Source organism: Microtus oregoni, unplaced genomic scaffold (genome assembly GCF_018167655.1).
Source record: "Microtus oregoni isolate MIOR12 unplaced genomic scaffold, Mior012 000012F_ref0000307, whole genome shotgun sequence".
NCBI lineage: Eukaryota > Metazoa > Chordata > Mammalia > Rodentia > Cricetidae > Microtus > Microtus oregoni.
This window is the reverse complement of record NW_024543071.1, coordinates 31,807,998-31,833,999: the sequence shown is the minus strand read 5'-3', so window position 1 is coordinate 31,833,999 and position 26,002 is coordinate 31,807,998. Positions and strand designations below refer to the sequence as shown.

The 26,002-nt window shown below is 43.4% G+C and overlaps 1 pseudogene; it reads left to right on the top strand.

Moving 5' to 3' along the window:
* The first annotated feature begins 14,820 nt into the window (after positions 1 to 14,820).
* Positions 14,821 to 24,393, top strand: LOC121454708 (annotated as a pseudogene).
* The last annotated feature ends 1,609 nt before the right edge of the window (positions 24,394 to 26,002 follow it).

Below are 26,002 nucleotides of genomic sequence, written 5' to 3'. Positions count from 1 at the left end.
AATGAGAGACTAATAATATTTTCAGATTGAAACTGACCTCTGTCTTTGAGTGTTTTCAGTAGAAGAAAAAAAAAGAAATTTGTAATTCAGTGGCATACCGCATTTAAGGCAAATGGTTTATAGCCAAATAAATGTTTCTAGGGATTCTGAAGGGGGCAGGTATCTAACCCCCCTCTCTGCATAGCAATCCTCACAGTTTCAATTACTCAGAGTTCATGACCCAAATCTACTGAGTTGTGTCATTAATTAAACATTAATCCAAAAATGTCACACTTGAACCTCTGACCCTGCAGGTTTTTGAAATGCTAAACACCCCCTCTGTGTCTTATTCCCTGTGCTAATTGAGTTGACTGCTGGATGCTTTTCTTCTGGTAACTGGGTATGGGGACATGTTCCTGGTTCTTGAGTTTATCTTCTTAAATATTTGGATTATTTGTATAGAAATAGAGCTCTAGAAAGAAAACAGAATCCAAGAAATAGCCTAGAAATGATCTAAACATCCTTGCTGAGAGTGTGATGTCACTTCTCCTAAAGGCAGCTAGAGGTGGTGGGTTAAACAGTCACTGGAGGTGCTTGAGAGATGACTCAGCAGTGAAGAGTGCTGGCTGCACTTTCAGACCTGGGTTTGGTTCCCAGAACCTGTATCAGGCATCTCACCAGTGCCTGTAACTCCAGCTCAAGAGGATCCAACCACCTCTGGTCTCCATGGGCACCTGCAAGGGCGTGGTTCACTTTCAAACTAAATCATGTAAAACAGATGCTGAATGCCCACAGAGAATTGCTGTCTTACCAATTCTCCTTCACATAAGACTGCAGAAAAAAAGTTTACTTCAGGGTCTTTAAAGGAACTGCACCCTCCACAACCGAGGGAGGCTGAGCTGGAAACAAGGTGACTGCCATTGCCCTGACAGCACACCGCCTCCCAGGGAGCTGCTTTTGTGTGTAATGATGCTATAGTTCTGTTTTTCCAAGTGAGGTTAGTGCTGAATGAGGAGCCTCTGTTATTCTGTGGGAGAAGTGGGCCGTGGTGGGCTGGAGACAGGAAGCTTGGCTCACTACAGCTCAGAGGAGAGAACTGAGTGCCAAAACCATTGGGGTTGGACCCTAGGCTGCAGAAAAAGGCCAGTCTCTCAGAAGGAACACACTGTATTTGATCCTACAAAGCGAACATATTTATTTATGAGCTTTGTTGGGAGGAGACAATACATCTATTGTATTCTCAGATGATCAAGAGTCACAGAGTAAATTCACTCAGACCTTACAGAGATGTGTCTGTCCCGTAAGGGTGACATCACACTGGCTGAGGATGATTCAGAGTATCAATGCTGCTGACGTAACTATTCTCACTCTTATACACTGTGCAAGCAAGAACACTGACCACTGCTACCGATCAAGCAGCTCTCTTTCCAGTGTTGCCTGAGAGCAAGCCCCGCCCCCATCACCTTTCCTTATCATATAAAGACTTAATTTTTGTTTTGGGTATGTGTGACTATTTTACCTGCCTGCATGCATACCGGGTTGCATATGTGGTACCTTTGGGGACCAGAACAGGGAGCCGAATGCCCTCACACGGAAGTTACAGATGGTTGTAAGCTGCCATGTGGCCATGTGGGTGTTGGGAGCTGAACCCCTAGCTCTTTGGAGGATGAGCAGGGGCTCTTAACCATTGAGCCCTTTCTCGAGCCACAGAAGAGCCTTCCAATCCTGAGCAGAGACACAATTCAGGGCTTCCTGGGTTACCTCCTTCATTTTCATCTATGATTTTTCTGCCTTCACCACAGAAACAAAAGCCAAACTGCTATTCCTTGTTCTTGTGGTGCGGAAGTGATGGGTAACTGACCTTCAGAATCCAAAGGATGTTTGGAATCCAGAGTTACTTTCAGAGAGTGAGAAAAAAAAATAGAGAGAAAGATTATAAATCTAAGCATAGGTCTGGGGGTTCAGTTCAGAGGTTCCACACTTGCTAGTATGTGTGAGACCCTAAGTCTAATATCCAATGCCAAAATGAATGACAACCAAAAACCACAAAAGAGAAACCAAAAACTAAGCATATGAGAAGATCCTATGACATCATCAGCATGTGTGTGAAGGCTGAGCAGCCCCAGGGTGAACCACACCATTGGCCAATATCACCTTCTGACTGGCACAATATTTCTTTGTGGGAGGGTCTCTTTCTAAATTGTAGTGGGGTAAGCAACATAAACAATAGTCATCTCAAAGTCTACAGTTCTGGGAGGTTTCTGTGTGTACCCACTGCTGTCTAATCCCACAACATGTCTGCCACTCAAAAAAAGTCCCACTTTAGAAATTTAGCAATTTCTCCCACCTGGACCTCCTTCCCTGGTCCTCTAGTAATCTCTGAGATATCTTCTGTCTCTTAGGTTTGCTTCACTAAGCAATAGATCACTACTTGCTCTCTGCGGCTCCTTTGGACTTAAAACGAGCACCTAACTTTCATCATTGTTTAGTACGTATTCCATTCCCTCTGTTGACTGAAAAAATATTCCATTGTGTACACATGCTGTATTAGTTAATTTCACCTTTCTTATTATTTATTTATTTATTTTTTTGTTACGGGAATTCAGTCTCTGTTTCATATCAGAAGAGCTACCTGGTGTGGGACAGAAAAGGACAAAATCTAGGGACTAATGTTGTCATAATTCTCTTTCCCCTAATACTCATTTTTGACTCTTTAGAACCTTTCTTTAGATATATTACTACCTTAAAATTTAAACTTTCTGTTTCAATATTAATAATGTTTAAGTTTTTCACAGTAAACAATAAATTTTCCTAACAGCGATCTCTGAAGTCTCCAAAAGGATGATGAGGCTTCATGATGACGACTCTACCTGGTCCATAATAATGCCATTGAATCCATAAACACCACTCCAAGTTCAGCTTTGGACTATAAACTGCTCAGGACAATTCCAAGGTAGCTGAGACAGTCCACCTCTTTATACCACACTAGCCAGAGCTTCAGATAAGAACTTCAGACCAGCCTTATCCATTACTCTGAGACTGGCTACAAGTATTACAGCTGGTTCTCATGATCCTTACCTGTTGTTTTAGATTTTTACAGCATCCCATAGAGATACTGTCTCTCCCCAGACAACTGGAAGTAATTCTTAGAAAACAATGCCCCCTTTCTCAATAGATTGGATGGATGGATTTTGCTTTTTCTCAGGGTCAGGGATAATTGTCAACTATAGGTATTGGTTATAAGTTGTTGTGGATGGAAATTTCTGTTCCACCTGGTCCCACAGCAGTTCAGTCCCAAAACAACACGCAGAGGCTTATATTAATTATAAACTGTGTGGCCTCTTAGCTCAGGCTTATTACTAACTAGCTCTTACAACTTAAATTAATCCTTGATTCTTATCTATGTTTAGCCATGTATCTTGGTACCTTTTCTCAGTAAATCATTTCCATCTTGCTTCCTTTGTTTCTGGCTTACAACTGTGTCTCTGCCTTTCCTCTTCCCAGAATTCTCCTAATCTGGTTATCCCACCTATACTTCATGCCTGCCTACTGGCCAATCAGTGTTTTTTTAAACTAATATTAGGGACAAATCTTTACAGTGTATAAGAGCATTATCCTAAAGGAAGTTGTTATAGGTTTTGGGGTAGAATAATAAAGATTAGACTCCAGACTCTCATTCAGAATAGAAAAAAGGAGGATAAATAGGATAGGATAATAAAGTAGACTATTATATCTACTTGTAAACTAAATTAGCAACTATCATTTTTAGTTAATTTGCATTGTTTCTACTTCTTTTTAAAATATTTCTGTATATTGATACAAATGTAACACACAATAAATCAAATTCCTACAGTATTCCACAACTAAATAGAATACTAGAGTTAAAACTAAGACACACATATTTATAATATTAAAAACATTTCCTCCATTTTATGAATGCTCATAGATTATATTTACTACTTTCTTTCTCAAGTTTCTAGCTAGTCAGTTCTCAGTTTTATATTTGCTTCAGGAAAGGACTTAGGAATTTTGCCCCTGTCTTTTCAATCTTCTACTAATTCAAAACATTGCATCAGGACAACATGGGCTCTGAAGATTAGGTAAGATTCCTTTATGAAACCAGCTAGTGACACCCTTCTGGGATGCATTATTTCCTTGTTAATTATACTTACTTTGTAGAAGTTGGTCTGATTAAGTATTTTTGTTCTCTTGTTCTAAAAATGTCATCAGTGTTGGCTTGGGATATAGCTCAGTGGTAAAAGGCTTGTCAGCACACATGAGGCCTCTGGTTTGAGCTTTAGCACAGCAAACACACACACAATAAAACATACTTCATCTAGACTTTCAGAGTTATTTGCATAGGAACCTGAAAAGTATGCTTTAAAATTTGGTATCCTCTAAGGATTATACCTTCTTTTCATTTCTTAATTAATATGTTTATGTTACCTCTTTTCTTGATAAAGATTATTGGTAGTTAATCTATTTTGATGAGTTCATTTTTATAAAATTAGATGTGTGTGTGTGTGTGTGTATTTGTGGTATGGTGGTGAGTGTGGGAGGGTGTGGGGTGTATGTGTGTATGTGTGTGTACTGTGGTATAATGTGGCATGGTGTGGTATAGTGTGCCGTGGTGTGTTCATGTGGTGTGTTCTTGTTCATGTGGGGAGACAGAGAACAACTCACAGAGATCATAACTCGTCTTCCACCTTGTGGGTACCGGGAAGCAAACTCATAAGCTTGGTGGCAAGAATCTTTACCCACTGAACTCTCTCTAGCCTTATGATTTTTTTCTTTAAAGCTTATAATTTTGACTTGTTAGAAGTGTTGGTTGTTCTGTCTTTGAATACTGTATTTCAGCCCAGGTGTGTGGAATATACTCTATATAGCTGCTATTCTTGTATACTTGAAGAGACCTGATTTCTAATCATTAATTCTGTCTCTTTTGTAACTATTAATTAATTTTTAATTATTAATCAGTTCTATCTCTTTCCTAATTATTAATTCTATTGTAATCTCTTTTTAAAGGTAATTGTGTATACTGTACTTTTGCATTCAAATCATATTGTGATTTTGTTTCAGTATAGATCCTTGGATTTGGTACCCTCTCTCTGCCTGTCACTGCCCAGATCCCTCCAGCCTACATCACGACAGAGATGGATTTCTTAACTATTCTCCAAGTCTCCAGTTACAGTCCCTCTCTAACCTACCTCCTGACAATGTCACCATACTATTTTATCTAAAATGTTACTAGTCCAATCATGTTTCTACTAAATTTGATAGTCCAAAGTCAACAGTGCCCTAAATATGAAGTCTAGATTCCACAAGGCTCTGGCCTAATCCTGGCTTCTCTGATTTGCAGCTTGGATGTTCTTATATAAGAATGATAATTTAACTATGAAAAAGCATCACAATTTTCAAAATAACTTAAGATCCGAAAAGGAAATGGGTGTGGAGGGCTGAAGAGATGGGTCAGCAGTTAGGAGCATTTGCCACTCTTGTAAAGTACCAGCATTTGACAACCAACATCGGGTGGCTCATAACCACCTGTAACTTTAGTTCCTGGGCATCTGATGCCCTCTTTTGGCCTCCACTGGTACTTCATGCATGTGCACACATACAGACAAGCAGGCACACATGCATGCACATAAATAAAGAGGGACACAAAAATCTAAACAAAGCAGGTGTACTCACCTTGAAATTTGAAGCAAATTGTTTACTGGAGTCTTTATAAGGGCATGGGAAAGGTTGAGAAAAACTAAGGAACATCAGGGCCTTGAGATACTTGCAGCAATGAGATGCTGTTATAGAACAAACAGTGCTTTTGAGCCTGGCGAAGAGGGGGAGCACAGACTTGAAGTTACAGATCAAAACAAAGCAGCAAGCAGTGAGGTAGCAGGAAGGAAACCCCTTGAGATCTCTCACCTGCCTGCCAGCTGACTGCTGGTGTTTCCACTGGGCTGAACACAATTAGAAGCCTGGGCCTGAGAAGTATGGTGAGACAGGCTGGAGAGTCACCAATGCCCTTCTCTAAGTTCAAAAGAGGGTATAGAAGGTCAGAAGATAGGTGAGTACAGATGAGGAACCAGTAAATTCTGTGTGCACACGTGTGTGTGTGTGTGTGTGTGTGTGTGCGTGTTTGCACGATAAGATGAAAATAAAAGTGATTCCTTTTATTAACTGTGCAAAAAGATTACTTAACAAATTCATTGTCAACAGAAGACTCTGATGAGGCAAACATTAATTATTATTTTATAAAGGGCATTTGAGACAAATGATTTTTTTTTTTTTGCTATTGATAGTTGGATATCTCCTTCAGGTAGAACCTGGTATCCACAAGGTCAAATTCATAGGCTCAACCTCACAGACACCGTCATAGTTATTGACTCTGTGCCCAAGTAATTCGTATTAGTGTGTGTCCCAGAAGTGTATGTATCAGAGGTAAGTCAACTATCACTAGAAAAAACAACTTTCACGATGTAGAAGATTTTAAGCAGTTCCTTATATTGAAAGACAGCAAAACAACCACCGCAACAACCACTACATCCTATACTTCCTAGCATGAACAATGCTTCACAGAAGGTTGATCTTGGTCACGATGTGAGAGGGACCTCAAAATCACCAAAAGGTTTTACCCAGTCCATGGTCCCTCCCAGACCCAGTTCTAAAGCGAAACTCCCTGAGATTGTCACTCTACTGGCTCTCTTTAGGGTAGGTGAATAAGATTTGAGACCCATTGTCAAACACACACACACACACACACACACACACACACACACTTGGGAATTATTGCATAAGGGCATGCCACAGTATGGTTTCATCTATCAATCCAGCTACATGACTTTTACCTCCAAAAGACAAGTACAGCCAGCCCTCTATATCTTCAGTCCCAGATCTGCAAAGTCAGCCCACTGTGGATTGGAAATATTGTGTTTCTTTTCCTTTGCATCTGTACTGAAATGTACAAACTTTTTTTCTCAATGTCATTTCCTAAATAATATAGCAGAACTATTTCTACAGCCCTGTCACTGGGAGGGGTACTCAAGAAATGTAGAGGTAATTTAAAGTACACAGGAGGAGGTGCACAGATTGCATGCGAATACTATACCGTTTCAATATGGGAAGTGAACACCTGATACTTTGTTACCCTGTGCCCACTCTCCCAACAGCCAAAGCAGTACCAAGGCCAATTCTGGGTGCCTTTACCCATAGCAAGAAAAACACAACAGCATAGATTTACTAGAGATGGGCAGAGAGTAGAGAGAGAACACAAAATGTTCAGAACTGGAGACCTTATCAGAGAAGACACAACAGGGTATTGTGTGTGTGCCTGGCTAGTCTAAGTAGGGAATGAAGGGAGACAGCTGTGGGCTTGGGACAGAGACAAATATGAACTCACTTTGGTTTGGCAAAAAGTTATGTCTGATGAGATTATTTAAATCATAATGATGCAATTATATGAGCACTTATTATGTGCCTGATACGATGTCACCATTCGGGAGGGTTCTTTTATCACTGGGTTTTCCCTTGTGTGTTGGGTATTGTAACAATCATACTTTCTATGGGAAATCAGTCTTAGACAGGATGTGATTCACTCTAGTCCAGGAGGCTGATGGATGGCAGCCTTGGGAATGGAATCCAGTTCTGCCTTGAGGGGCTGGGCTCTCTCCACTTTGCGGCATCATCCCCACGACAGCATGAGAGACAGACGGCTTCCCCTAAAATGTAGCCATCTTAAAAATGCTTAAGTGTTAACGATTTCTTGAAAAGAGAACGTACTAAGCTCGTGGGTCGGGGGATTGGCTCTCATAGTGGCACCCTCTTGAGTTCTGTTTTCTGGAGAAAAACTAAGGAAATGCACCAACCAATTACTCAACAAATGTTTGGGGAATGAATAGCTCTGTAATTAAGCAGTTGGAAGTCATGCAGCATTCTACAGCACGAAAAACACAAGAAGATGTCTCAATTCCTTTCTGAGAGTCATTCCCTATTAAATTCCAATTTTCCACTTGATGAGCTGCAGACCCTCCCAGTATCAACAGAGATTAGGCAGCGTTTCTGTGCCGGGCTAAACTCTCTCTTGCTTGCCCTATGACACATTGGGAATGGACTGACTATAGGATCCATAAATAAGTTAACTTCACTCAGCTTCCATGGCTTGTCACATTCTCTAGAAAAACAAAACAGGGCAGAAAAGATGGCCCACATGTTTCAGGAAGTCCTTTCCCCTTTCTTGGAATAACCCAACAGGGTTGGTTCCCATGGATGGCATGGCTTTTTCTTCATGACATATAGTCAAGCTGGGAGCCATGAATTGGTGGCTCTATAAGCAGGTTCTTGTGTTGTCATTCCAAAAAAAAAAACCCAAAATTCCCAGGACTGCCCCCCCCCACTACCACCACCATCACCACGCACACACTATAGCAGGGGAAGAACAAAGGATGTCAGACTGGATGCTTCTGCAGATGTGACTGATCTCAGCCTCACTGTTTGCTCCTAGGTCACGGCTGATGTAACTTGGGATCAAAGGTCTAATCAGTGGAAAAGCAACAGGATATGGAGAGGGAGGGAGGGAGGGAGGGAGGGAGGGAGGGAGGGAGGGAAGGAGACAGATACACAGAAACAGTAATAGTCTTCCCAAACAAAAACTATCAAGGCCCCATGTCTTAGTTACTTTTCTATTGCTATGAAGAGCGGTCAAGGCAACTAATAGGAGAGTTTATTAGGACTTACAATTTTAGAGGGTTAGAGTCCATGACCATCACAGCAGGGGGTGTGGCAGTTTCATGGACTACTAAGCAAGCATCCAAATATATGAACCTTTGGAGGCCATTCTTATTCAAGTGTTCCGTTCCCTGGCTCCTGTAGAGAGTGCAAAGTGAAAAATGCATTCAGTCCAACTTCAAGAATCCCCTTTGATGCTCAAGGCACTCTCTGTGCCTCATGCATGTGCACAAGGTATAAGCTCTCAGCTGCCCCCAGTGCCATGCCTGCCTGTCTGCCTGCCTGCTGTCATGATCCCCATCACGGGGCATGGACTCAGCCTCTGAAACCATAAGCAATTCCTCAATTAAATGCTTTCTTTTATAAGTTTCCTTGGCCATAGTATCTCTCCACAGAAGTAGGAAGCTAACTAAGAGACCCCAAAGGAGTCTATAAATCAAGACATTGCTAACACATCACTTCCACTTGAACTCCGTGAAAAGCAGCAGGTAGATGTGAAGCCTCCCCAACCTCACCTATGGTGCTGTGCCAACTACCCATCATGATGGATACATGATTGTTCTTGCTTGACCTGGAGTAGGATAAGAAAGGCCAGAATTTGCTGCTAAGCCACTCACCTCACCTCCACATTCCTGCATCTGCAGTCCCCAGCGAGCAAGCATCCTCGCTTCCATTTCCTGCTTGATAGACCCACTAGGAATCCAGATTCCATTAGTAGTCTGGGCCTCTTGGCTCCGGTGTCTCCTCCTCCTAGCCCCGAAAGTAGGGCTATTCCTGTTCTTACTAATGCTTGGGTTGCCTCAGTATCTTATTTGACTTCTTAGCTCCTCCATCTCTTCTGTATTTATGGAACCAATCCTCTGATGGATTTCATCTGGTGTCAACCCTGAGTATGCCCTGTGGTTTCCTGATTGGGCCTCAATACTTATGTCTTCTTTTCTTTACTGACACAGTGCTACTCATAAAGGTAGGTATTTAAAAACCATCTCTCTCTGAAGTCAGTACTCTGCCTGCCCCACCTGGCTGCCAGCTAGACTGTGGGCACACACTGGCTGTGTGAAGAATGGGTTTGTACCAGAGGGTACTTAAGAAATATCTGCTAAACAACAAAGCAAGTCTCTCTTGGAGGTGCAGTCTCTAGGGCTCTGGTGCCCTTGGGGCCAGCCTTTCCTCAGGGCTCCATCTACCTCTGTGACCTGAGGTATTGACTGGTGCCCTGCAAAATGCTCTCCAAATAAAAGTTACATTGGGACATGTGTGCTATAGTTTAAGCTATATTCACAGTGTAAGAAAGGAAATGATCTAACTGTTGTGTGTGGAGGTGGGGCCTTCAGGAAGTGATTGGGATTAGATAAAACCACCAGGGTGGGGGGTCCCATGATCAGAAACTGTGCTGCCTCCTGCTCTACGATGTTCTGTGCCACCTTGATATCCCACTAGCAAGAGCCTCGGGAATCTTGGGCCTCTCTTAGGTGTTTCAGCCTAGTGGCAAAAACCAAACAAAACAGCAACAAAAAGGAAACTCAGACTAATAAAACCTGTCAGAATACTATTACAAGTGATAGAACCCTAATCAAATTAATGTGACAACGAATAAGTGGCTCACGTGACTTAAAAGCCCAGAGGTGTTGTAGTTCAAGCTTCAGACTCACCTGGATCCGAAGGTTCAAACCCGGGCTTCTGCTCCATCACCCCACAGTCTCCTTGGGTCGGCTTTATGCACACCCTAGTCACTGTGACCTCAGAAAGCAGCATCCTACAGGATGGTAGTGGCATTTGTGCCGGGGGTACAGATTGTTCCAGTGTAGGTGGTACTACCATCCTGCACGAAAGGACTCTGGTTGTGCTGCTTGGATGTTGTACCCATCCTGGACCAGTCACTCCATCAGCTGCCTGCAGAAGGAGAGCTGAAAGGTCCCTTGATAGAAGCCCAAGGACCGAGGGATGGGTGACAGTGATGATAGATACCTCCAGGCTGTCAGGTAGAAAAGGAAAAGAAGCTGTGTGAAAGACGGCTTAACGCTGAGCCTTAAGTGCATCCTCTGCACGTGGTGGGTCCGGGCAAAGTCTTCAGCATCCTCAGCCTTGTTTTCTCACTTGGAAAATGTTCAGACCAGCCTTACAAAAGTTATGGTTTTTTTTTTCTACAATAATTTTAAATCATTTTTAACTGTGGACCTCTCTCTTCAAGTAATCACTTACACAAAACAGACAGGATCGTACCAAGGCTGCTTGGAGAAATTCCAGAGAGCACGAAGTTCCTTTTCACGGGGCTTCTTGGAACTCCCTGACACCTCCATCTTCGAAAGCCCCAAGGGATCCTGAGAACATGGCTTTAAACAGCTTGTTAGCTGGTCTCCGGGGCCTCCTCTAACTTGAACTTTGGAGAAGTTCTGTGTAGATTGTCCAACCCTCTTTAATCTAATTTTTCTCACTTTCCCTCTATTTATTTTTTTGGCCAAACGCACGGACTCTGGCTATGTGTGAGAGGCCACTTAGGAAAAATAATCATTTATTCAAATCCCTGGGCAATTTACTCTGGCCTATTTGGAGCTTGCTTTTCCTGACAGAAAGGGAATAAATTTTCCAAATCCACTCTCAAGCACTTTTCTCTAGAAAAGGTGAGCGCACAAGTGAAGACAAGCAGGCAACGGAAGTTGCCAAAGCTGGACCGAGCTGGAAGCTGCACATGCGAACAGCTTCCAACCGCCCTCCCTGTCCATTCCGCCCATTTCTCCTGCTTGGCACCCGGGGCCTGGTGCTCACACTGGAGCCGATGGCAGGGGAAAGTGCTGTGGGTTTTGGCTGTGCAGCTTATGAAAACTTGATCTCAGGAAGACACCTTCAGCTCCAACATGAGAAGAGGAGGGGGAAGTGGGGGAACCAACCAAACAGGGCCTTCCTGTAGCCTGTAAGATAAAAGACAGACTTCTTGATGCAGGCAGTACCACCCATGGGTGAGAAATTGATTTAAGGAGACTTACGAGGGCTGGGGCCTCTGTATTTATTCTTCATATGACTGTTAATGCAGAGAATATCCAGGGAGGGTTAGCAGTTGATGGGTATTCTTTGGGAGAGTGGGCAGAAATGATGGTGGTCTCTGGCCTTTGGGACTACAGAACCATCAAATAGAGGAAGTAGACAAATCACCTAACAAGACCATGGGAAGGCTGGTATTCTCTGGTGCCCCCAGGCTGGTAGGTGGCCACCAGTGACGCTTCTGTTGGTCAGTCCAGCCTGTACGCATAGCTATTTGACTATCATCCCGCTCTGGGATGTGTGAGCAGCACAGCTGGCTGTGCCTTCACTTCACAGAGCTACAGAGAACAGCAGCAACAAAATGGTTGGACGACTGGAGGGCTAGGGAGGATTTACAGAGGTGGCAGCCTTTGGGCTGGGCCCCAGTAAATAGTAGGACCTTCCTGAGAATTGGGCTAGAGGAGAGGTGTCCTAGAGGAACTAGGAACAGGGCCTGAGCTCTGGATATGCACTCAGAAGTTGATAAGGGAATCATGGTTTAACATGACCACTGACAAGTCTGGTGTGGGCCATGGAAGCTCCTAAACAATGCTTTAAAGCCTGGCCTGGGAGCTAGGGTGTTGGCTCAGTGCTTCCTGTGTGCACGTGAGGACCTAAGTTCAGACTCACACCCACATGAAAGCTTGGCATGGCAGTACATGTTAGGTTAGTCCAGTGTTGGGGTACAGTCAGGTCCATCATGGAGGCTTGTGGGCAGCCAGGTTAGCAGTAGAAGTGAGCATCAGACTTCAGTGAGAAATTCAGCCTCAGATAAAAAGGGATGGCGGTGGAAGCTTTGCCATCTACTTCCCCTTCCCTTTCCTCTGAATCCTGTAGGAAGGGACCCTCCCATACATACACAGTCTTCTACATGGACCTGATCAGAGCCCTACCACGCTGCTGTCCACCAGTCTGTGCCATAAACATCTCTTTTAATAAATCTCTTATAAAAATGAAAAGGCAGTTGAAGAAGATATTGAAAGCCAACCTCTAGTCTCTACACATGCTAACGAGGGCTCATTCACCCCTCCATACAATGCGCATGTTCATATACTCACACACATATATACATTAATTAATTAAACATTTTAAAGTTGGGCCTGGGTTGTGCAAACAATTAGAAGCTGTAATCAGGACAGTACTTGTGAAGACCCCAGAACCCCCCGATGATACACAGGGAGAGGAAAGACCATTCCAAACCACCCCTGCTTTCACATCCAACAGCCGGCTCAGTCCTCCGACGTTTATTCCATAAACGTCCACGCTGAACCTTGCGCTGTGCCGCCCCTCCTCCCTGCGGAAACCCTGTGATCGTTCCTGGCTCTACTCACTGACCTCGAGTTAAAGGTAAGATGACCAAGGAGAAAGGAGTCAAGCTGGTTCACTGGGAAGCAGTGGCAAGAGAGGCCTGCAGAGAGGAAAGGCATGCCAGCGAATGCCACTTCTGCCTGGCTCCAGACAAGCTATGGGGCAGGTAATTTTCATACTATGCACCCTGGCTCATGACAGCTGCCCCCTTCAAGTTGCTCAGGTCACACACTCGGAACGCTCTTATATCCCCCAGTCCACCAAGAGACCATGTTGGCTCTCAAGGTTCAAAGTCTTAACTAGAATCCAAACATTCTCTCCCTCAGTGGTGGCTGGTTTGATCCAACCCATTCACACCTTTCTCCTGGATTCTACTTGTGACTTAAGAAGAGATCTTGTCTCCATCCCACCGCTTACAAACCATTCCCTTTAATGCAGCCTGACTGGATTACCTAAAACCACTACACCACATCCTTTACACATTCTATACCAACACTCACAGTTCTTAGTTTGCCAGCTTAATCCCGCCCCTCCAGTCCTTCAAACCTCCCCTCTTTCCCCCTTCTCATTGTTCATGTTCCTCTGACTCTCACCTCATCCACCATGCCCCTGCCTCAGGACCTGCACACACTCTGGTTTATTCTGGGTCTGGGTCTTACATCTTCTCCAGGAACACCCCACGTAACTTGCTTCTCTTCAGATGGTTTGCCTGTGAAGGTAATACTTCAACTCTTCCCAGTTTACAAGCAGAACCCCTGCCATGCCCTGTGGCACTCCCCTTTGACTTAATCCACGAGTTTCCTTCACATGGCAGGCATCCTCACTTCCAGCATTGTGTGTGCCTCCCTACTGCGTGTGCTTATGGCCTCTTTCCTGGACAGGATGAAGTCCGTGGGACAGGACGTCCTTGCCTTGTTGGCCAATTCTTACAGCTCAGATAAGAGCTGGACAGGAAGTGGTGGTGCGTGTCGGGTGGTAGGAGACGGGCATTTAGTTGATGATGGAAATAAGAGGTAAAGGCAGCAGCGGGACTCAGGTTTTCCTGAGGGTGATTCTTGCTTTTTGCTGCCCGAGGTGCGTGGAATGGGAGAATGGCTGACGTCTTGGTGGGTAACAGCCCTCATGGTGGGATTTTACCCCCGTCCTGCCAGCACATGAATGGCAGCTGCTGCAGCAGAGGAGCAAGTGAGCTTTTATTGTTCGGCTTTATCGCTATGGGTTCTTTTATATTGAACAATAAAACACCTAGATGCAAAGACGTCCTGCCTGTGAGCGTATATGTATGTGTGTGTGAGAGAGAGAATAAATGCATGCAGGCCTGACTATTAGAGGGTGTTTTTGCAATCACACGAGTACGTGTGTATCTGGGTGGGGGGAGAGAGTGTGTGTAGAGGTATTGGCCTTCATCCTAGAGCCTTACCGCACTCAATAGACATTTAAAGAAAATAGCCTTGTTGAATAGGAACTAATTATTTGGCAACAGAGGGAGAACCTGGGAGATGGATGGTGCAGGACACTCCTGACAGGATGAAACGCTGCTCCACTCAGATGTCTAAAGATGGAACAGCCAATAAGAGAAGCCTGGAGAAATGTTGTTTCTTTTGATGTCATTAAATCCCGGCGAGCAGGCTGATTTTTCAGGAAAGAATCACTTTGACTCCCCTATGGTAGCTTCTCAGAGCCTAGGACCTGGGATCAGCTGAGCTGTTCCTCTACATTCAAGGCTCCTCTGGTCTAAATAGAACTTTCCCTAATTTTGAGAGACTACCTCTGCTGCAAGCACATTTTAGAAGGATGATTGACCTGGGAATAGAGAAGGGGGGAGTCTTCCACCTGGTCAAGGTACTCATGCTTACTGTTAAGGTTTGGACATAAAAGGCTCTTTTTAGTGACTTGGCTCCCTGTTGGGGAATAATTGGATCACAAAGGCTCTGTGGATTAATCAATTGATAGTCATAATTTGATGGTATTATTGGGAGGTAGTGGAAACCAGGGCGTAGGGGCAAGTTGGAGGAACCTACATTGTGGGCTCACCCTGTAAGTGAATGTCTTACCCCTGACCCTTCTCCCGTTTCCTCCTGCTTCCATGAGAGGAGCAGCTTCGATCACCGTGTCCCTCTGTTGGGATGTCTGCCTCGCCAGAGGCCCAGAAACAGTGGAGTCAGGTGACTGAGGCCTGAAATCTCAGTGTGCTGGCTGGTTTTATGTCAAACTGACACAAGCTAGAGTCCTCAGAGAGGAAGGAGCCTCAGTTGAGAAAACGCTTCCATAAATTGGGCTATAGGTAAGCACTTTCTTAATTAGTGAATGATGTATGGGGTCACCCCTACCATGATGGTCCTGGATCTGTAAGAAAGCAGGCCGAACAAGCTAGGAGGAGCAAACCAACAAGCAGCACCCCTCCATGGCCTCTGCATCTGCTCCTGCCTCCAGGCTTCTGCCCTTTTTGACTTCCTGTCCTGAGTTTCTACAACGATAACTATGATGTAGAAGTGTAAGCCAAATAAATCCTTTCCTCCCCAAGTTGCTTTGGTTATAGTGTTTCATCACAGCAATAGACACCCTAACTAAGATGCTCGGATCCTTTTTCCTCTAGGAGGATTTTCTCAGTTATTTTTAGCATGGCAACAAAATGATACCAAACTGCTGCTGAATGAGAAGGCTCCAATGAAAGGCTGGCTGAGGCAGGATCTGCTAAACACAGGGGCTCTACTGCTGCTCTCTTGAGGAGTAGACCCCGCCGCCACCACTTAGCGCCAGTGATGTGTTCAATGAGTAGGCAACCAAGCACTCGGCACTCAAAGGACATGGTTATGAGTTTCTTCCAAATGACACTCCTCATGACAAGGGATGATGCTGTTCCTAAACTGCCAGTGCATGAGAGGCTAAGTTTGATTGGTTCAGAACCCCATTGATTACTTCCTCCAAACTTTCAAACTTACTAAATTGAATAGATTGAGTAGAATGGGGAGAGAGAAAGAGAGACAGACAGAGAGAAGAGGGTGAGAGAGAGAGAGAAGGAGAGAGAGGGGAGAGAGAGAGAGAGAGAGAGAGAGAGAGAGAGAGAGAGGTGATCATCGAAGAAATTCATGTCAGTGATTTTTTGCTACCTCGCAACAACATCAAGCCCACTGACTGACTCCCTTCACTACATCCCCCTCCCTCTACACTTCCATTTTCCCCACCACCTCATCCCTGCACTTGCCTTTCCTTCCTTACTTGGTGTTAGGAAACCACTGACTCTTCAGCTGGTTTTGGTGCCCATGTTTGTCAAGTCCTGTTGACTGACTGCGGCACTTCAACCTCATATCCTGTCATAAAGCATGTAAGATGCCTTCCTGGTCTTCAAACTTCAAACTAATAGTCTCCAGGCAGCCATGACTTAGACAGCCTTCCATCTATTTTCACAATGCAGTGAGCTCCCAATCCCCCTGGTGGGTAGGCTAAAGTAAATATCCCAAGGCCTCACCCCTTGAGTCTTTAATTCAGGAGATCTGCAACAGAGTCTACAAGTCTGTATTTCTCACTAGGCCTCAGGTCATGCTGCAGCTGCTGACTCTAGCATCTTCCTCTGAGCCCATCTACTCTATGGTTTCTACTTCAGTTGTTCCTTGAAGTCAATGCTGATCTAGAACTGAGCACAGCTGGACTTCCCAAAATCAATGATGCTGTGCCCTTGCAGCTGCAGGGGACTGAGCTGAGCTGAGTGAGGCCAGAACAGGAAGGTGGAGGGTAGAGACATGTGTGGGTGTGATGCACTGTCCTCATAATCCCATAAAAACAACCTTTCTAAATCCACAGGGTCCAAAGAGAACCCACATCAGCCAGGAATCCTTTGGTGCCACGTGAGAAAAAGGCAGTTGTGACAGCAAACGTCACAGCCCTAGAACGAGATTAGTATCCACAAAGCATGCCCTTCTGCCTTCACTTCATCTGGGTGCTCCCAAGACTGTAGCTCTCACCTCTATTTCCTGACCGTGTGCTTTCTTCTCATGCAGAGTCTTAGATGCTGGTCATCAGGTGAACAAGAACCACAGTCCTTTAGGAAGGAGGCTGCCACAGCTGCTCTAGACACACACGCTGTGGAGGTCATCCCCACAATCAAAAACAGAGACAAGGAGTGGACCAGTGCCCAATGGATTAGCTAGAAAGACCAGTACTGCTGGAATAATTACCCCTTGGATTTTCAAAGTTTTACATTACCCAGATCCAGTTCCAGTCAGCTAAGGAAATGCTGCCCGGATACTTTACCTCGGGACTGTTCACGAGCATTTATCTCCTTTGCCACTGCTAGATGTAAAATGTCACGGCTCAGTTTCAGGGCTTTAAAAGGAGAATTTGCTAGAGAAGGTGTCATAGGTAAGGAAAATAGTGGCTGCCATTTCCCTGGGGCCTCAAGAATGTAAAAAGTAAGTTTTTCTCTAAGACTCTGAAAGTTATAATGCTTTTTGTAAATGCTATTTTAGTCCTGTATAGTTTTCAATTAGTTCTTCGTGTAAACAAGCAGATGTACCAAAGCCATGAAGCAGAACAGAGCTAAGGATGGCAGCATACAGCAGCTGCCTCCAGCCTCAGTGTCCCCAGTCCAAACCACGACATTTACAGTCAGGCCCTGAAAAAGAAAATTGGTTGTTTTTTTTTTTTCTAAAGTTAGAAAAAAAAACATCTTTCTTTCTGAGTCAGCATACAAACACAAGAATTCTTCTTAAGGATTCGGGTTTCTTGGAGGGCTGTGCTGGAGGTAAGACATAGATTGGAACTGTAAACCTCTTTCCAGGAAGGTAGAATGATTGCAAAACGATGCTGGCTTGCTGAACTGTGTCCTGGAGAAACCACCACTGCTCATGGAATCGCGCCTTCTTGCTATAGTCCTGGGCTTGCACAAGTGAACCATCACTGTGTGTGTGTTCTGAGAATGGCAGGAGGAAGGCCTGCAGGTAAAGTTTAGGCTCCAATCAACAGAACGTATCGAAACGTGATGGGGCATAGAGAAAGACAATGATGGTGAATGGAAGGGAAATCTCTAGACCTTTGGGATTTAAGACTGTGAAGCCTCCCCAACATGTATTCTCTCCATCCCTCCATCCCTCCATCCTTCCATCCCTCCATCCTTCCAGGTGTGTCAGAGTTCCACAGATAGAGGAAGATGGCCATCAGAGGGACTCTAAAGGATATAAAATTATATCCATCTTCACCCAGAATCAATGGAGCATTTCTATCAAAGTTTGCAAGGCCCTGATTCAAGGTTTTCTTCATCTCTGCACCATTTTACATTTACATATCATGTGCACATTAATATATTGTAGTGCTTTTTAAATGTTGACATCTTAGAGCACATTAATTTGGAAAACAACCTACAAAGTTTTGGTTCTATATAAAGATAATTTTACCTAACTATGAAGTATCAATTAACAGAAAAAAAGTTTTGACAAAGGATTCATGAATGAAAAACAGTCCAAGAATTCCAGCTTGGATCACAGACTCCCGTTCCTCTTACCTACTCATCAGACAGGAGTATAAGGTAATATAGTTGTCCAGCCCATGCCGTGTCATAGCCACATTACACAGAACTAAGACTGATAACCCTACCTAATTACAGAATCGGGATGAGGAGGGGCTGTATTCTCAGGAAGAGAAGGAAAAAGACACCAAGAGCAGTGTTTATGGGAGTCTGGGAAAATGTAAACACAGTTCCAGTCATCTAGTAACTGTAATTATTAATTCTTAATATCAACATTCATTTTGCATCGACTCTGTCCCACCTGTGTGAGGTCATTTAGAGATGAAAGGTACAACATGCCAATTGTGCAGAGTTCAAGTCATTGCTGGATAGACAGATGTGGAAAATAAATTGGGTACCATGGGATGAGCGCTACTTAGGTTGAATATCCCTTATCCACAATCCTTGGAGACAGAAATGTTTAGATTTGGGCTTTTTGAATATTTGCATTTCTATAATGAGTTGTCTTGGGGATGAGGCCCAAGTCTAGGTATGAAATTTGCTTATTTTTTCATATACAACTTACACATATACCCTGAAGGTAATTTTATATAATACTTTTAGTTAGGGCATCTGAATTTTGATTGATTACAACCTGTCACACAAAGCCACATGGAATTTTCCACTTGTGCCATCATGTCAGCGGTCAAGTATTTCTGATTTTGAAGCATTTCAGAATTTGGATTTGGGAGATTAGGAATGCTCACCTAACTCTTAGAGGACTTTGAAGAACACTGTGGGAAGAGAGAGAAAGAAGAGGGTGAAGGCTTTTGGAAAGGTGAGACCAACAAGGGCTTCTGAGGGAGGGAGAGTTTGGCAGAGGCCTTGAAGGGGTATAGGGGATTTCTAGGAGGACAAGAGAGAGTTCCAGAGAAGCTTTCTAATTTAATTCACTATCAAGTTTGGAGCGCAGAAGTTTAGCAAAAGTTACCGAGTTGGAGAGTAGCAGGTGATGGTCTGAATGTGAGCTAGACCAGAAGTGAACAGAGAGCAGCAGACAGAATCATTGATCAAGCAGAACAAAAGAAGAATGCCCTCCCCCCGGGGCATGTTACAATGCAGTCTGGATGAAGTGTCACGTATCACGTGGGTATGTATCCCCCTTTCCAGACAAGAGCTCATCAGAGGAAGGCAGGCAAAGCACCATGTCTTCGTGATGGCTGATGGGAAAGATCACTTTCTCCTCTAAGCCTCAACATAACATTCCTAGGGAAGGTGAAATGCTGACTAGCGTCAAAAGGAGGAAGAAAGTCGCCAGTCATGGTGATGCGCACCTTTGATCTCAGTACTAGAGAGGCAGATGCAGATGGATCTCTGTGAGTTCCAGGCCAATCTGGTCTACACAGCAAATTCTGAGCCAACAGGACTACATAATGAGACCCATTCTCAAATAAAATAAGAGTATATTTAAAATAATAATAAAATAAAGATGAAGAAACTTAATAGAACTTAAACCAAAATGTAAAATGACTTACCATTCTGTAATAGAGTCAAATTTCAAATTTCACCAAGACAGGAAATTCAGAGTCTATGCTTTTCACCTCATGCAGAAGAACTCACCTATCCAAGGCTTTTGCCAGCCTCTCATGCAGGTATTTTAAGCAATATATATTCTCCAGGCTATTGTTGTGGTATTAATGGTTTTGGTTTTCTGTTTATTTGTTTTTGTTTTGTTTTATAGACTAACAATTCAAGAATGAATCCAGACTCTGGACCGTGTGGCCTTGGCCAAGTTATCTTACTTCTGTGAAGCACAACTTGGGGTTCTGGGAAATGATGGTTCCAGGAGACAATATACACAAAGCCCCCCACACAGTACTCAAGCCCAGCAGGCCCTGAAGCCAGTTTTTCATATACATCCTGTCCTCCATCCTGTCAACAGCTCACAGTAGATCTGACCCCTGAAAGAACAGACCCGTCCCATTAATTTTATGATGTGGCTATTCTTTGGTTTAAGATTGCTTTTGTAACTGTGCTGCCACAGTGTAGGTCCTGTGCTGTCATCACGTGTGACACAGTTATGTCATGTTCGGAGGACAGCATATCACAGTGTCCTCCCACCTTCCAGTGCTTCTAGTCTCTTTACCCCTTTTCTGAGGTTTCCCTGAGCCTAGCAGAGAGGATTATACCAATGTCTTGTCTGTGCCTGAGCCATGATGGTCACACTTGAACAGTAACGAGACTCTGAATAAGGTGGGGAGGGTCCAGAGGCCTCTTCCCTAGCTGAGGAACCATTGGCAATTGATAGCCATTAAAGGAGGGAGAGACACCTTTTCTTTAGGGATACGGTTATGGGTAAGTTCCCCATGCACCAGTGAGTAGTTCCCCTATACGTGCACCTAGGGACAGCAAGCACTAACTGGACTGACTCTGCAGCTTAAAAAGTAATTGATAAAAAAAGGAGGAAATGAAGTTGAGAGGTAGAGGGCATAGGGTCAGAGTTCCTACAGGGATTTGGGAGTGGAGGTAGGTGGTGGAATCAGTCAGGATACATTTTATGCATTTATGGAGGTTAACAACAACAGCAACTGATGTGGGATGTCCTTCTTGATATGTGCTGCTTTTATTGGTTGATGAATAAAGCTGTTTTGGCCAATGGCTTAGCAGAGTAAAGCCAGGTAGGAAATCCGAACAGAGATATAGAGAGAGTAGACAGAGTCATGTAGACGCTAGCCAGCTGCCGAGGAATCAAGACAGGCAGAAAATGAGGTAATGCCATGACCACATGGCAATAATACACTAATGGAAATTGGTTAATTTAAGATGTAAGAGCTAGAAAGAAATATGTCTCAGCCATTAGCCAAAAAGTGTTGCAATTATTATAGTTTCTGTGTGATTATTCAGGTCTGGGTGGCCAGGAAATAAAAGCACAGTCTGTCTACAAACTACGACAGCAACAATAATAATAATGATAAACATATGGCTTTATATAGTCGGTTTCCTTTGCAGGTTTCTGTCCAATAGACAGTGACAACATTAGCACAACACATCTTGTAAGGCTGGAAAGGCATGTTTGATTCTAGCATGTCTTTGTTGAATACTGGAAAGCAAGGGAGACCTAGTGATTCTGATAAGTTTCAGAGGCTTCAATTTCAACTTTGGCTATACTTGGGGGCCTTAAACCTGCAAGTTCCAGGGGCACTGCCAGTAGAGTGCTTGCCTCACATGTGTGAATACCTGAGTTCAGAGTCTCAGAACAATTGTAAACACCCAGGTGTGATGGCGTTATGCTTGCATTTTCAGCAAGGCTAGCCACCCAATCTAGCTTGCTTGACAAAGTGACAGGTCAATAAGAGAACCTGTCTCAAACAAGACTGTGGAAGATGCCTAAGGAATGACATCTGGAGTTGTCCTCTGACCTCCACATGAACACACAAACATGCATGCACACCCCTGTCCATTCACATGTACCAAGAAAGAAAAGGCAGAGTTGGACAGCCAATATGTAAGACATTTGAATGGGGAAAGGGAGTCTCATTAGCTAATAACCACAGCCCATGCAGAAAGTGCTTAGGAGGAAGGCTTCTTGACCTTGAGTTGGTCAAAGCATAATAAATAAACTGGGGGGGGGGGGTGGGAGTCAATGTTCTTTTTTTATTCCATCAAAATTTTAAAAATGTATATCTGCAGAACACCCACAAGAAAATACAGAGGTCAGTCTCAGCGTGAAAGACAATGTTCACAAGTAATGTGACAGACTTGGAAAAATAATGATGGCTATAGGAAACAATACTCACAATCTCACTTGTTAAAAATATGTAAATAGCTTTTACAATACAAGTAACCACAAAATACAATGGAAAGGATAAAGATTTGAAAAGGCACTGCACAAAAGAAGGTAAAACTTGGTTACTATGCACTTGAGAAGATTTCAGCATCAGTCACTGGGGAAATATAAATTAATACTACAATGCCATATCACCCTAGAGTGGCTATAGTCCTTAAAACTGACAAATAAAAGTGTTGACAAGAATGTGGATGAAATAGAATGTTAAAATGAAAACTTATTGGTGTAAAAAGGTATACATTAGAAAACAATTGAAATTTCCTTTAAAAGTTATAAAATATTGCATGAATCTGAAGTTTTCTCCTAGCACTATATTCTGGAGAAATGCAGACATTTTTATGCAAGGCTACATGCACTGGTGCTCTCTGCAGGATTGTCCATAGTATCCTGAAACTAAAAGGAACCCAAATACTTATCAACAAAATATGGTATGCCCAGGCAGTGGAATATTGTCCACCAAAAAACAGAAACACATTGTAGCATTGACACATATCAAGAACAGTGTGAGAAAGGAAAGAAACCAGGCTGCATGTGATACGATTATATCTGTATAATTATCTATTATGGACAATTGACAGAGCTAGAAGTAGATGAGGGGCACACCAGGGCTAGAACTGGGAACAAAGATTGACCTAAACTTGCCAAGAGGGAATTTTCTGCAATGATAGATATGTCCAAAATCGAACATGTCAGTTACTCTTATAGCGCTGTGATCAAAACATGCAAGCAAACAACTTCTGGGAGGAAGGGTTCATTCTGCCTCATAGCTGTGGATGGGGGAGTCCATGCTGCTTTTGCTCACAGACTCGTGTAGGACACTGTGATAGTGGGAACACGAGGCAGAAGAGCTTCCTCCCCCTAGGATAGACAGGAAGTGGTGAGAGAAGAGAATGCGGAACAGTCATAACTACTCTAGATAGATCTACCCCTTATAACTTTTCAGACTACATCTTGGCCCCACCTCCTCAAGTTTCTATCACAATAGCCCTACCAGATGGAGACTGTAGTGATTTGAATAGGGATGGGTTCCATGGAATCATGTGTTTGAATCCTTAGCCTATAGAAAGTGGCACTATTAGGAGGTATGGCCTTTTTGGAGTAGGTGTGGCCTTAGAGGAAGTGTGTCACTGAGGGGCGGGTTTTGAGGTCTCATATGCTCAAGCTACCCCCAATATAACACACAGTCTCTTCTTTTGCTGCTTGAAGATCAAGATGTAAAACTCTCAACTCCTTCTCTAGCACCATGTGGGCCTGTACACCACCATACTTCTTGCCATGATGATATCGGACTTAACCTCTGAAACTGTAAGCCAGACCCAATGAAATATATTTCTTTATAAGAATTGCCATGGTCATGGTAACCTGGCCAATGTCATCAGATACTTCCCCACCCAGGCTCTCAACTTTGCCTTCAAAGATAAATACAAGCAGATCTTTTTGGGTGGTGTGGACAAGAGGACCCAGTTTTGGCGCTACTTTGCAGGGAATCTGGCATCAGGTGGTGCTGCTGGGGCCACATACTTGTGCTTTGTGTACCCCCTTGATTTTGCCCGTACCCATCTAGCAGCTGATGTGGGCAAAGCTGGAGCTGAAAGGGAATTCAAAGGCCTTGGTGACTGCCTGGTTAAGATCTACAAATCTGATGGGATTAGGGGCCTGTACCAAGGCTTTAATGTGTCAGTCCAGGGCATTATCATCTACCGAGCTGCCTACTTTGGCATCTATGACACTGCAAAGGGAATGCTTCCAGATCCCAAGAACACTCACATCTTCATCAGCTGGATGATTGCACAGTCTGTCACTGCTGTCGCTGGCTTGACTTCCTATCCCTTTGACACGGTTCACGGTCGTATGATGATGCAGTCAGGATGCAAAGAAACTGACATCATGTACACAGGCACGATCGACTGCTGGAGGAAGATTGCTCATGACGAAGGAAGCAAGGCCTTTTTCAAGGGTGCATGATCCCACGTTCTCAGGGGCACGGGTGGTGCCTTTGTGCTTGTCTTGTATGACGAGATCAAGAAGTACACATAATTATGTCGTAGGTGTTCTCCCCGAGAACAGGCATGTTGTGTAATACACCATATCTTGAACATTCTGGACAGATTCTCTGGGCTTGTATGTTTTATCAATGGCAACTATTTACCAGTTGAAAAGTGGGAAGCAATAATATTCATCTGACCAGTTTTCTCTTAAAGCCATTTCCATAATGACAATAATGATGGGACTCAATTATATTTTTTTATTTCAGTCACTCCTGATAATAAAAATTGAAGAAGTAAAAAAATATCTAAAAACAACAACAAAAAAAAAAAGAGTTGCCATGATCATGGTGTCTCTTCACAGCAACAGAAAACCCTAAGACAGGGACCAATTAGTTAACACACGAACCTATTGAGGAGTATTTCAGAATAAATAATAACAACGCATTATTGTACAGGTAATGACTGCATAATTCTTAACTTATATATTTTAGCTAAGTGCATTTACAAGTATGATTTTATGAGTTTTATACTAAATAATTTAGACCTTGATGAAGCTGTTTTTAAGGTCTTAGAGCCCAACTATCCCTCTAGAAGCACTGCATCTCATTTTTTGGGGCAGGAGGTTACCCCAAAGAATCAAATGCAGTATGCCAGATAATCAAATGGCACCAAAGAGAACCACTAAGGTATATTTGGATTACAACTCCAAACTCACCAGCAATGTGACTCGGAAAATGTTATTTAGCATTTCCAAACATTATTTCCTTTGTTTAAAAAATAAATATTATCTACCTCTTCAACTTATATTGGGTCTAAAGTAAGATATGAATCTAGATAATTCTGAGTATTGTCAATTGTCATTTCTTATAAAATCCCTGGGACTAGCAAACTCTAGAGCAGACATGAAATTATATTTGAGGATATAATTCCAAGACCTGAAAGTTATGTTTCTTTTTTTTTTTTTTTTTTTTTTTTTTGATTTTTCGAGACAGGGTTTCTCCGTAGCTTTTGGTTCCTGTCCTGGAACTAGCTCTTGTAGACCAGGCTGGCCTCGAACTCACAGAGATCCGCCTGCCTCTGCCTCCCGAGTGCTGGGATTAAAGGCGTGCGCCACCACCGCCCGGCGAAAGTTATGTTTCTTGAGAGACCCTGAGTGCCAGATTTTCCTATACCAGGGAGCAGTGCAAGTCTAATTATGTAAGATTAATCAATTCCAGGTTGGAATAATGTCATTATCATCCAAAGGACATTACAGTGAGGACAGTTTCTCTACCCGAGCAGGTAGTCATCCATTTAGAAGTGTCCCTTGAATTAAGAACACCCACATGTCGGGCTGACGAGGTGGCTCAGCAGGTGAAGGTGTTTATATCACACCTGAAGTCTGATGTCTGATTCTCAGGATCTAAAGAAATTAGTCACCAAGCCTACCTACTTGTATTTGGTCCCAGGAACCCAAATGGTGGACAGAGAAAACTAAGTCCCACAAGTTGTTCTCACATGTACGTGCGCACCCCCCCACACACACACGTCATTAAAATTTGCTTTAAAAATGAAAATCAACTTCTATTTGTCACCACACACTACAGTTACATGGCAGCTCTCTCATATGAACACTTTATCTTTTAAAGATTCATCTTCTGTGTATGTGTGTTTGGCCTAGATGGATGGATGGATGCCGTGTGCATGTGGTGCCCGCGGAAA